The sequence below is a fragment of the Crocuta crocuta genome, unplaced genomic scaffold, assembly GCF_008692635.1.
Source record: "Crocuta crocuta isolate KB4526 unplaced genomic scaffold, BGI_CrCroc_1.0 scaffold884, whole genome shotgun sequence".
Lineage (NCBI taxonomy): Eukaryota > Metazoa > Chordata > Mammalia > Carnivora > Hyaenidae > Crocuta > Crocuta crocuta.
In genome coordinates, this window is record NW_027529549.1 from 2,955,379 (window position 1) to 2,966,362 (window position 10,984).

The following is a 10,984-nucleotide window of genomic DNA, read 5'->3' on the forward strand; positions in this document are numbered from 1 at the left end:
GTAGGGGTTGGCAAATTATGTCCTGTAGACTCTTCACTGGTTTTTGTAAATAAAGTTTTATTGGAACACAGCTTCAAATGCTTATGTGTTGCTCATGGCTGCTTTTGTACTATGAAGGCAGAATGAAGTAGTTTTAACAGATAATATGACAACAAAGCATAAAATATTTACTATCTATCCCTTTTCAGAGAAGTTTGCCAGCCTTTGCTTTAAGGTCCATTTGTCCTCTGTGTTGAACGAGCAGGAATAAAGACCATGGAGAACTTATAAACACTATTTTGAAGCCTTGGATCAGAGAGGACATTCATTTCTTCTATTTACATTTCATTGGTAAAAACTGGTCACATGGACACAATAGATGTAAACAGTTCTGGGAAATGTAGTCTCTGGCTAAGAAGCCTCTTCCCAGCAATGACTTGACATTATGAAGGGTGGAGCACACATTTTGGTAAACAATGATCTGTCTCTGCTACAAAATATCTAATCATAGCCTTGAAAGGGACCATAGAAGCTATACTTAATTAATTAATTCCTACTCATCAAGTGTATCTCTATGTTTCAGGCAAAATTTGGGGTTCTTAAAAAAGAGAAAGGAATAAGACTTAGTCAAATAAGAGAAACCACCATATACAGATCTCTTTTATTCTCGTTACAGGAAATTCAAATTTAACACTGTCATCTAAATAGTCATGGTGGGAATAATGGACTGATAGGGCAGGGGAAAATGAGTTCTGTCTGGTCCTAAGTCACTGTGTCCTAGATGTCACCTGTTGGAAAATGAAGTTGTTCACATAGAAGAATTTGAGCAGATACTCAGAATTGGAGTTCAGAACTGGGCATGTAGAGCTAGGCTACACAAACCATGCCAAAGGCTTACCAAGGAACTGTGCCGGCAACTGGTGAAAATAGAAGATGCTTCAGCTGGTGAGTTAAGGAGGCAAGGCAGGTTTGCCTATAATGTCTTTATAAGTTAAGTTCAGTGTTTTCCCCTCTATTCTATTCTACTCTTCCTTTCTTTAATTATATTCAATTAAATGTCTACATTTTGCTTGACAGTGAGGACACTAAGTAAGACATCATCTTTGCCCTTGAGGAACACATGATTTAGTAGAGGAGATAAACACAAAAATAAATTGTTTCAATAAAATTTGGTAATTCTCTTGAGGATGCTATGCCCAGGTGCCTAATCCTACATGAGGGAATAGTTTGGAGTGTTAAGAATGACTTCCTATATGTGATGACACCTGAGTTATGTATTAAGAGGTAGGATTAGGGAGAGGCAAAATATTGAGCAGAGGGAGAAGGCCACCCATAGATATAAAATATCATAAAAACCCCATAGAGGCCTAAAGTAGCATAGTCATTTTGAGGAAATTAAAGTTTCTGAAATTGTTGTAACATAAAGTTCAAGAGGCAAAATATTAGGACTTGGATCTGGGACAATAGCAAGGCTTAGATTGTAGAGTCCCATGGAGTCCATGTTGAAGACCCATGATTCTATTGTCGTGATGATGGGGAGACATTGAAGCTTTTCCTCTCTCTATTGCCTTTTTTTTTTTTTTACTACTGAGTTCAGAATAGAGGCTGCTGCCTTGTTATGAAAACTACAGTGTAAGGAAAAACATGAAAGACTACACAAATGAGCCAAGATCAAAAACCCAGAATCCCTTATAAGCCCCTGATCAATAACAATATCATTAGTTTGGCCATGGCCCAGCCAGGAAGTGGGAGAAACTCAGCTGCAAAGGTATTTTGTTTTCCCTGAGATTATGAAAGGTGGGATTATATTTTGAGAATTCTAGCTTCTGCTTCAATATTATATATCCTAATTTTTACTTTCAAACATAGTTTTCCCTGTTGTTCTGGGCCTTGTTCTACTTACAAAGAATTAAAAGGCAACATTTTCTTTGTGGGAGTGGGTGGGAGTATGCCCTGGCATTCTGGATGAGTCATTTCTTATCTGTTTACCTTTAAAAATAATTTTGCTTTTGGTCCAGTCTTGCTGGATGATGAAAGGCACTTTGAGCTTTTAGAGGACAAGGGACTCCTTTCCCTTTTTAGCAACTTCTCTTGTTTATATCAATGCCTTATTTCTATATTTCACTCCTTCTTGCCACTCTTTCCTTTCTCAGCTGTCATTGCCATTTGTTTTAGCAATAAATAAGGAATGAAAGGCAAAACATAACAGCCTGCCATGGTTGCTGACAATGATAAGTCTGTGGGGAACTTTTTCAGAAGCCTCAGAGAAGAGAATCCAGTGGTTTCTCAGCCCACAGTTTTCAGCTGCACTGGGAACAATGGCTCTTCTGCCTACCTCCAAAGGACAAGATGAGACATGGGTCTTGTTTTTTCTTTCTCTTCCAAACTTCAAACTTGAACAAACAATCTTTACTTAACCCATATGGAAAACTTGCAAACACAAACACATTCCTCCTCTCCTATTAGTGCTGGGATGAAAGGCAAACTTCAAATTAGTTAATGTTCATGTAGTTAAGTGGTTCCCTATTGACTTGGAATATGTAGGTGGGGGAGTGTACTTGGAGAGGGGCTTTTGCTGTTGGGCCAACAGCAGAATGAAAGCCAAAATCACTCAGATTGCAAGAGAAAGCTTAGGGGGAAAAAAGCACAAAGAGCTTCACCCTATTATATGTTGGATTTCCCACTTCACATGGCATATCTGGGTGGCACCGTGAAAAATGGAGGCAGACTTTTTGGGAGGGACCATCCTGTTCCTTGTCATGGTCCATGAATATTTATGGAACAGCCCTTCATGGGGTGCTTGGCACCACCACACAGTTTATTGTTTGGCAGATTGAAAACTAGTTCCAAGCTCACCCTTGTTTCTCTGAGAAGAATGTCTGGGCTTCTAGCAATGAGGTGGCCACATCATTCCTGTTGGAAGACATGGCCTTCTTGTTCCATGACAGGAATGTCTATGCATACAATTTGAGAAGCAAACCAATTAGGGACTGAACAGTCCTTACAGCACAATCTTGGGAAGTGTCAACTGGTTTGCTGAAGTTTAGCGATTTCATTCCCATACCTATAGTGAAGTATTTGAGGAAAATTCAGGATGACATTATCCTGGTGAATAAGAAAAGCTTCCCCACCCCTAAAAAAAAAAAAAAATGGAGGAGGAGGAGAAGAAAGAGAAGGAGACGGAAGGAGGAGAAGAAAAAGGAGACTCAAATATTTTTAACAAGTTGAAAATTGGTTTAGAGGTCATAAATTGTAAGAGTCTTTAATTTAGTGCAACATCCAGCAGTCAAGAGAGTTCGATTTAATCCCAGAAGAGCTTTCTTTAATGAATCATCACATTCACCCTGAAATATCACTGTTACATCATAGATATTATAAAGGTTTTAACTATGGATGTATAGAGTGTCCATGGATGGATATCAGGGAGGTACATAACTGGGTGTTTAAACTTGCTAAAATTCTAGGCAAATATCACATGTGTGTCTTTGTGTATATGGGTGTGCATGTGTGTGAATGTGTGTGTTTGCACTTTTCGCAGAGAGAAGATTCATTGCTTTCATCAAATTTCAAAGGGATTTGTTGGACTTACATATTAACAACCAATGTTAGAGTGTTGAAGTAGCAAAAGACTTCAGACATATCTGGCCCAGATATGTGCTTTTCAATGTGCTTTGCTGTGCTCAAATTTTCATGTTCATGAGATTCACCTGAGATGCTTGTTTAAAGATTCCTGAGCCCCACCTCTGCTTATACAGTCTAATTTAATTGATCATGGGGGTGGGGCCCACAGTTCTGCCTTATTTTTTTTCTATTCAGAATTTATTGGATGCTTTTTATTTGTTTGTTTTTAATTTATTTTTAATTGCAGTATAGTTGATGCACAATGTTACATTAGTTTCAGGTGTAAAACATAGTGATTCTACAAGTTTATACATTGGGCTCTGCTCACCACAAGTGTAGCTAGCATCTGTCATCATACAGCACTATTATAATACCATTGTAGAATTCTTCTTTTAAAAAAAAAATAACAGTATAGTGAACATACAGTGTTATATTAGTTTCAGGTGTACAATGTAGTGATTCAACAACTCCATATATTCCTCAGTGCTCGTCAAGATAATTGTACTATTAATCCTCTTCAACTATTTCACCCATCCCCCACCCACCTCCCCTCTTTAAAGTTCTGCTCTTAATAAGAATTTTGGGGATGGTGAGCTGAAAGCATAGTCCAAAGATTATACTCTGAATGCCATGTGAATTTAAGAGATATGGGGAAGTGTGATGGTCAAGTGTACAGAACTGGTAGAAATCACTTTCCCTTCAAACCAGAGCAGTTCTATCTTTTTCTGCTTTGTATATTGAGCTTCCACATAAGATTTCATTTGAACAAAGACTAAAAAATAACATGGAAGTTACCAACATAATACAACACCCTCATATTGCAGAAGAGAGAACAGAGACCCAGAGAGATAAAGGGGTAATGCCAAGGTCACAATAGCTGTTAGTGACAGGATTGAAACAAAAACCTAAACTCCCCTTATTTCCTTGTCCAGGCCTTTCCATCATGGCTGATTCTCCTTAAAGCCACAAATTGGAGTTAAAACACCAAATAGCTTTTAGCATACTATCTAGAAAGGAATACAAGGAGTAGTTAAGCTTTCTCATCTAGCCAGATAAGGAAGTCTTCCTACTTTGGAGTGTTTAAATTGGGAGAGACTTGGGTGATCAGAAGGTCTGAGTGAAGGCCTTGGGAGACCAAGAGTAGTTATAAAGGCACATGGAGCACATGTGATTGAAAATATCTTCATATTGTCTCCTGTTAGACTTACCACCCAAGATACTTTGCCTCGATAATGGTCCCAAGAAAATAATTTAGTGTTAGACCACCCATGAGTTCTTTTATTCATCCCTATATATGAGTCTTTTCTTTGAGTATTTATCTGGTAGTTAATGGCTTCAATGTGATTCTTTCAACTTGATGTTAAGATTTTCAACATGGTATAAAATTTCAATTCAGTTTGATATTGGGGAGGAGTAACACTTAGCATTCTTCACGGAGTTTAGACTTGTATTCATTTAGGAAGGTGAACTTCAAAATTTTCAAAGCTCAGTCCAGGTAAATTTGGGTGGTAATATCAATTAGCCACGCTAACAGGAGTTGTAAAACCAGTCTGAAAATGTTTTCCAATCTCTCTCATGATTTCTGATTTTGCCACCTTCTGACTTATAAAAACAGTATATTTTCTTTGTTCTCAGTTTCCGTTTTGGGTTCTGGCCAGTATTGAGAACTAGGAATTTCAAGGCTGATTTACAAAACTATCAAAAGCCCTTTTTTTTTAAATGTCAGACACTACTAATATGGAACATGCAGTGAAGTACTGTTTATCTAGGATGCAAATAATCAACCCCATAAAATAAAACCAGAATTATATTTTATTCAGTTTTGTGCAATGACGATTGACGTTTAGAATCCTGATCTGAGGCTCTACAGATTCTTGATATACCTAACTCATCAAAGGAAGATTCCACTATAATCAGTCACTCTTCAGAGCCAGGGACATCTTACCATATTTTATTGTATCATGGAGGTCTCAGCATGGAAGTCTTAGCATAAGCATGCCCAGCCAATTGTGACATGTCGGAGCCTGTCCCAAGGCCTGGGGTAATGGAGCCATTGATGCTCTAGTTGGGAAGAGGAAAACCCAAACAGTACTGTATCAGATACAAAAGAATTTCACCCTGATGGGAGAGGCTTGGTTGTACAGAAGACTGTTGGCTTTATCTTGGAGCAGCCATATGAAGTTAGTCCCTTCTGGAACACTGTCAGAGGTTTAGGAAGATAGGGCAATGTACAGGATATTTGATGTTTGTGGTCCAGATTTACTCTCTACCCTTTCCACCCTTCCCTGAAACCCAGCAGTGATATTAGGCTCTTCTATCCTCTGGATTCTGGTTGGGTTGGTTGGATCATTAGTAAGGGACAGAGTAGAGTGAGGTCATCATTTTGGTATTATCATTCAAGTTCCCTTAACATCTTCAGGTTGGGTGTTTCTCTCAAGTGAAGGTCATAGCTCTGTCAGTTGTTCTCTCCTCTCCTCTCACTGTCTCTCCAGGTTCCCTCCATGGCTCTCTCATTTTGTCCCTTCAGGCCTGGGAATAGTGATGGTGATCCTCTGTCAGTTGCTTTAGGGTAGTGCATTATTCCATGTGGTTTCTCTATGTGCTCTCTGCTCTCTACAACTTGGGCAAGAATCATTTTATTAAAATTGCTTTTATTTTCCCAGTTTAAGTACGTCATCTGTTTTCTGATGGTACCCTGATGGACAGGTGTGTAATAATGAATCAGTAAAATAAATGTTGTATCACTAATAGTTTGATCACTGAGCATCCACAGCAAGGAAGTTCTGGGTCTTAATATGGGCAGGAGGAAGCATTTTTCTTGAGATGTGTAGACTTCGGAATTGACATTAATACATAATTTTTCTGGAGCCAGCCAGAGAAGTTTAGTAAGTGTGTAGAATACTGTCACTGTCAGTCTAGCTCTGGTCTCTTTGGATAAACTGGTTTGCTCAAATAAAATAATTCTAGAGATAAATGTAGGTTCCTCAGACAAAAGTACTGTTTTCAGAACTCAGTTAGGCCATCTTCCACTTGCCTGCTTCACTCAAGCCTGATTTTTCAAGTTCTTCAGCTTCCTCAATTTATTATGCTTTGTCATTTCAGTGTAGTTGTTATTGCTAGTTTATCTTTTGATTAAAGATTGTTTGGAATGATGACCTTGGAATCTTTTTGGACACAATAAGAGCTATTTATAGTTTATGTTTGAATTCTTGCTATGGCCGAGTATTTTGATAAATCCTTTTTTTTTTTTTTTGAGAGAGAGAGAGAGAGTGGGCACAAGTGAGCAAGGGAGAGGAAAGAGAGAGAGAAAGAGAGAGAGAGAGAGAGAGAACCAAGCTCACTCAAAGCTGGACCCATGCTGACCTGAAGTGTGCTCACCTGATGTGGGGCTTGAAGTAACCTAAACTAGGACTTGAACTCACGAACTGTGAGATCATGACCTGAACTGAAAGTCAGATGTTTAACTGACTGAACCACCCAGGTACCCTTGATAAACGCTTTATATGCTTGATCACGTTTAATTCACACTATGACATTATAATGTATGTATTATTGTTATCCCCATTTTACAGTGAGGAAGCTAAGGCTTGAATGGTCACATGACTAATAAGTGGCAGAGTTAGAAGTTAAACGCAGGTCAGTCCATGCTGGTAAACTCTACGTGATATTTACCATTTGGCTCTCTACAGTGTTATTATAGGAAGTAATGGCAAAAAAACCAAACAAACATAAAAACAAGCCCTACGTTTTTGACTGGTTGACTTTTTTCCTAAGATGGTGCATTCAAAGACTCCTCTACAACCCCAGCATACTGAAAGTAATCAGAAATGTGGAAAAGTAGATAAAGGTGATAGTTTGGAGGTCACATCAGGATTTCCCTTGCTTTGAGCCAGTGAGAGGAATGGTTTGTGATGAAATCCTATATTTTTAGCAGATAAATATTGAGCCATTAATTTATTCATTCATTTCTTTAACACACTTAAAAAACTTTCATTTTTAAAAGCTTTTATTTTATGATACAAGAGATAAAGAGATGAAAATTGGAAATAAATAAATATGGGAATAGATAAGTAGAACCTAATTCCTACAGATTTAAAGATCTCTTTTCACTTCAGACATTACAACTCCATGCAAACTCTTTGAAAGTAGGTATTCCTGTAAAGTATAAGGACAATATCGTTATTTAGAGTGAAGTCTGGACTCAGTATATGTACATGAGTAGTGTATTAGGGGTCTCTGGAAAAACACAACATATACCTGTATCTATTCAATATCTGTATATCTAGTCTATATATCCATATCCATATCCATATTTAGAGGGAAATTTATCTTAAGTAATTGGCTCACATGATTATGAAGGTTGGTCACTCCAAAATATATAGGCTGGTCTGGCAGGCTGGAGACCGAAAGAAAAGGCAAAGAGTTCAAGTTCTAAGGCTGTCTGCTGCAAATTCCCTCTTTCTCAGGAGTAGTCAGTCTTTGGTTTTATTTAGGTCTTCACCTGATTGGATTAATCCCACCCATATTAGAAACAGCATTCTACCCATCATAATGTCCATCAATTTAAATGTTAATTTTATCCAAAAACACCATCATGGAACTATCCAGAATCATGTTTGATCACATATCTAGGTACTGTGGCTGAACCAAGTTAACACACAAAATTAACTGTCACAGGTAGGCAGAAGGTGCTTCAGGAGCCAATACAATTAGTAAAAGCTGGACTCTGAGGACTGCATAACCCCTTTTCTCCTCACCATAGGGAGAAGAGCAGAGCCAGCTAAAGTACTCTAATTAAACAGGGTAAGCATGAGATAATGAATTCAGGAGAGAACACCATTGACTACTGCCTTGAATTCTGATTTTTCCTTGCTTGCATCTCATCTTCACCCTCCATCATTAGAATATTTCTCTGTTTTGGTAAGTTAGCCAGTTATTATCTCTTGTTGACCAATGCCTGTATCTGTGTTTGGCAAAAAATAACGTCTTGTTGTAAAGATCTACTAGGCCATATCCAAATCAAGGGTCATATACATCATTTATTCACTTATCCATTTGTTCATTCTTTTACTTATCTATTTAACAAATATTATTAAGAAAATATTAAGTGCCAAAATTTTTTCTAGGTTTTGGGAACCAAACAAACACTGAACAAAGTGGACGTAGTTCTGGTCTTTATGGAGCATACTGCCTCTGAGGTAAGATGGATAATAAACCAATAGTTGCTCAAATAATTCTCTTATTATAGATGTAATAAATAGCATGAAGAAAAAGTACAGGGATCAATGACAGGATAAAACAAGAATAAGTAAAATTAGCAGGCACAGAACTAATAATAAAACCTCTTTCTTTGTATCTCAATCTAGCTTATACAATCCCACATAAATGCTCTATCATCTGTTTGCTAATGGCTGGAAACACATGAGCATGGTGACTCTTGAAGCTATGTGTTGAAAACAGAAGAACCACACATTGAAAGCAGCTTGAATTTCTGAAACTCTGCATTGAAGGCCACCCACCAAATGCGAGAATTGGACTGTTATGTGTAAGAAGTGAATTTATGTTGGTTTTATCCACAGTAATGTTGGTATTTGTTTATTCTGAAGCTAGAATTACTGTAACTAATATGGAAACAAATTCTGAAACTTGAAATGCAGTACAATCTATGACAAATATTTAAAGTAAGTGACAGTGACCTCTCAGAAATGTGTTAGAAAACTTTAGGATTGGAAAAATGGAGGCCTATGCTATAACTCTGAACAAATATTTGGTAAATGTATTAGTTGTGATAACTTGAAGGCAGAAGATGGACCTAATAAACCTTTAGTCTCAGTTCTCAACTTGGGGTGATTTTGCACCCCAGGTGACATTTGACAATATCTAGAGACATTTTTGTCTGTCACAACTGGACATGAGGATGATGTTACAGTTGTGTAATGGGTAGAAGCCAGGGGATGCTGCTAAACTTCTAATGTGTAGGATAAATCACTGCAATAAAATAATTATCTGTTGTAAAATGTCAATAATGCTGAAGTTGAGAAATTCTCTTCTAGGGTAGGTAGTCAGAAAGATTCAGAATGATCATGTAAATTGACTCTCACTTCCATTTGTCACTAAGATGTTACTAGAAAAATAAAGATAAATCCAGAAATAACTGTATTGTTTTCATACAGTAAGGGAATATAGAAAATCTCAAATTATAGATCCTCTAAAAAATCCCATTTCAAGACCCCAAACCATTACAGATGAGATATAAAGACGTTTTGAATGATAGTGGCTAATTTACATGTAATCTTGGAGTAACGATCAGATTACGGGTATGTGACCTTCCCACCCAAGTCTTTGATTTCAGCTGGCCTCAAGATATCTGCTATTAATTTGAGACAGATTGTTCTGGGAACCGGGAAGCAAAAACCTAATAATTGAGAATTTTGTTTAAGAAAGAACATTGGACATGGTTACTGGAACATGGAACTGATTGGAAACTAGATTACAAAAGAAATTTTCTTTGGTAAAGCAGTTAGTGTTACTGTAATGAGTAGTTATTATGAGGGGCTCAAGAAAGTGTCTTTGTGGAAATAGCATTTAAATGGGTCCTTAAAGATAAAAGGGAACAATCAACAAGTCAAAATTATACACTGTATACTCCCTGATGCCGGTAACTGAATGAGAGCCAGAGAAACTGAGATACAGTAAATTAAAGGGGAATAATGATAAATGAGGCTGTTAGGTAGGATAAGAACATAAAGGGCTTAGAGGCTATGGTGGGTATTTTGGAAGCTTGTGAATTTCTAGGAATTTGTCAATTTCATCTAGGTTATCTAATTTTCTTGCCATAAAGTTGCTCATAGCATTTCCTTCTAAACCCTTTACTTTTTTGTTTTAGCAGTTTGAATGTGTCATCCCATTGCCTACTGGCTTTCATAGCTTCAGTGAAGTGTTAGCTGTTAATCTCATTAAGACTCCCTGATGATGAATCAGTTTTCCTATTTTCAAGATTCTTTGTCTTTGACACAGATACACTCAGAGGAAAAACAAAAACAACAACAAAAACAAAAACAAAAAACATGTGAAGACACAGGGAGAAGATGGTCACCTACAAGCCAAGCAGAAGGGTTAAGAAGAAACAAATTCTGCTGACACCTTAAACTTGGACTTATATTCTTCAGAACTGTGAAAAAATAAAATTTCTGTTTAAGCCTCCCAGTCTATATTATTTGTTACAAGAGCCTAAGCAAACTAATATAAGCCTTGACACAGTCTTCATGTAATTTTATTCTCCTTTCCAGGTCATGGTTTTCTCCTCTGTTAGATGCTCTAACTGTAAGTGATGAAAACTAAATTTGTGTGTAATTGTTAGAGAACAGCAAAGAAAATAAAACCC

The 10,984-nt window shown here is 37.3% G+C and overlaps 1 long non-coding RNA gene across 1 annotated transcript; it reads left to right on the forward strand.

The window, feature by feature from the left end:
- Window positions 1–828: 828 nt before the first annotated feature.
- Window positions 829–10,766, forward strand: LOC144229397 (uncharacterized). The gene is made up of 4 exons (XR_013334483.1): window positions 829–924; window positions 8,727–8,798; window positions 8,967–9,145; window positions 10,618–10,766. It is a non-coding gene; the product is annotated as an uncharacterized LOC144229397 (long non-coding RNA).
- Window positions 10,767–10,984: the final 218 nt, after the last annotated feature.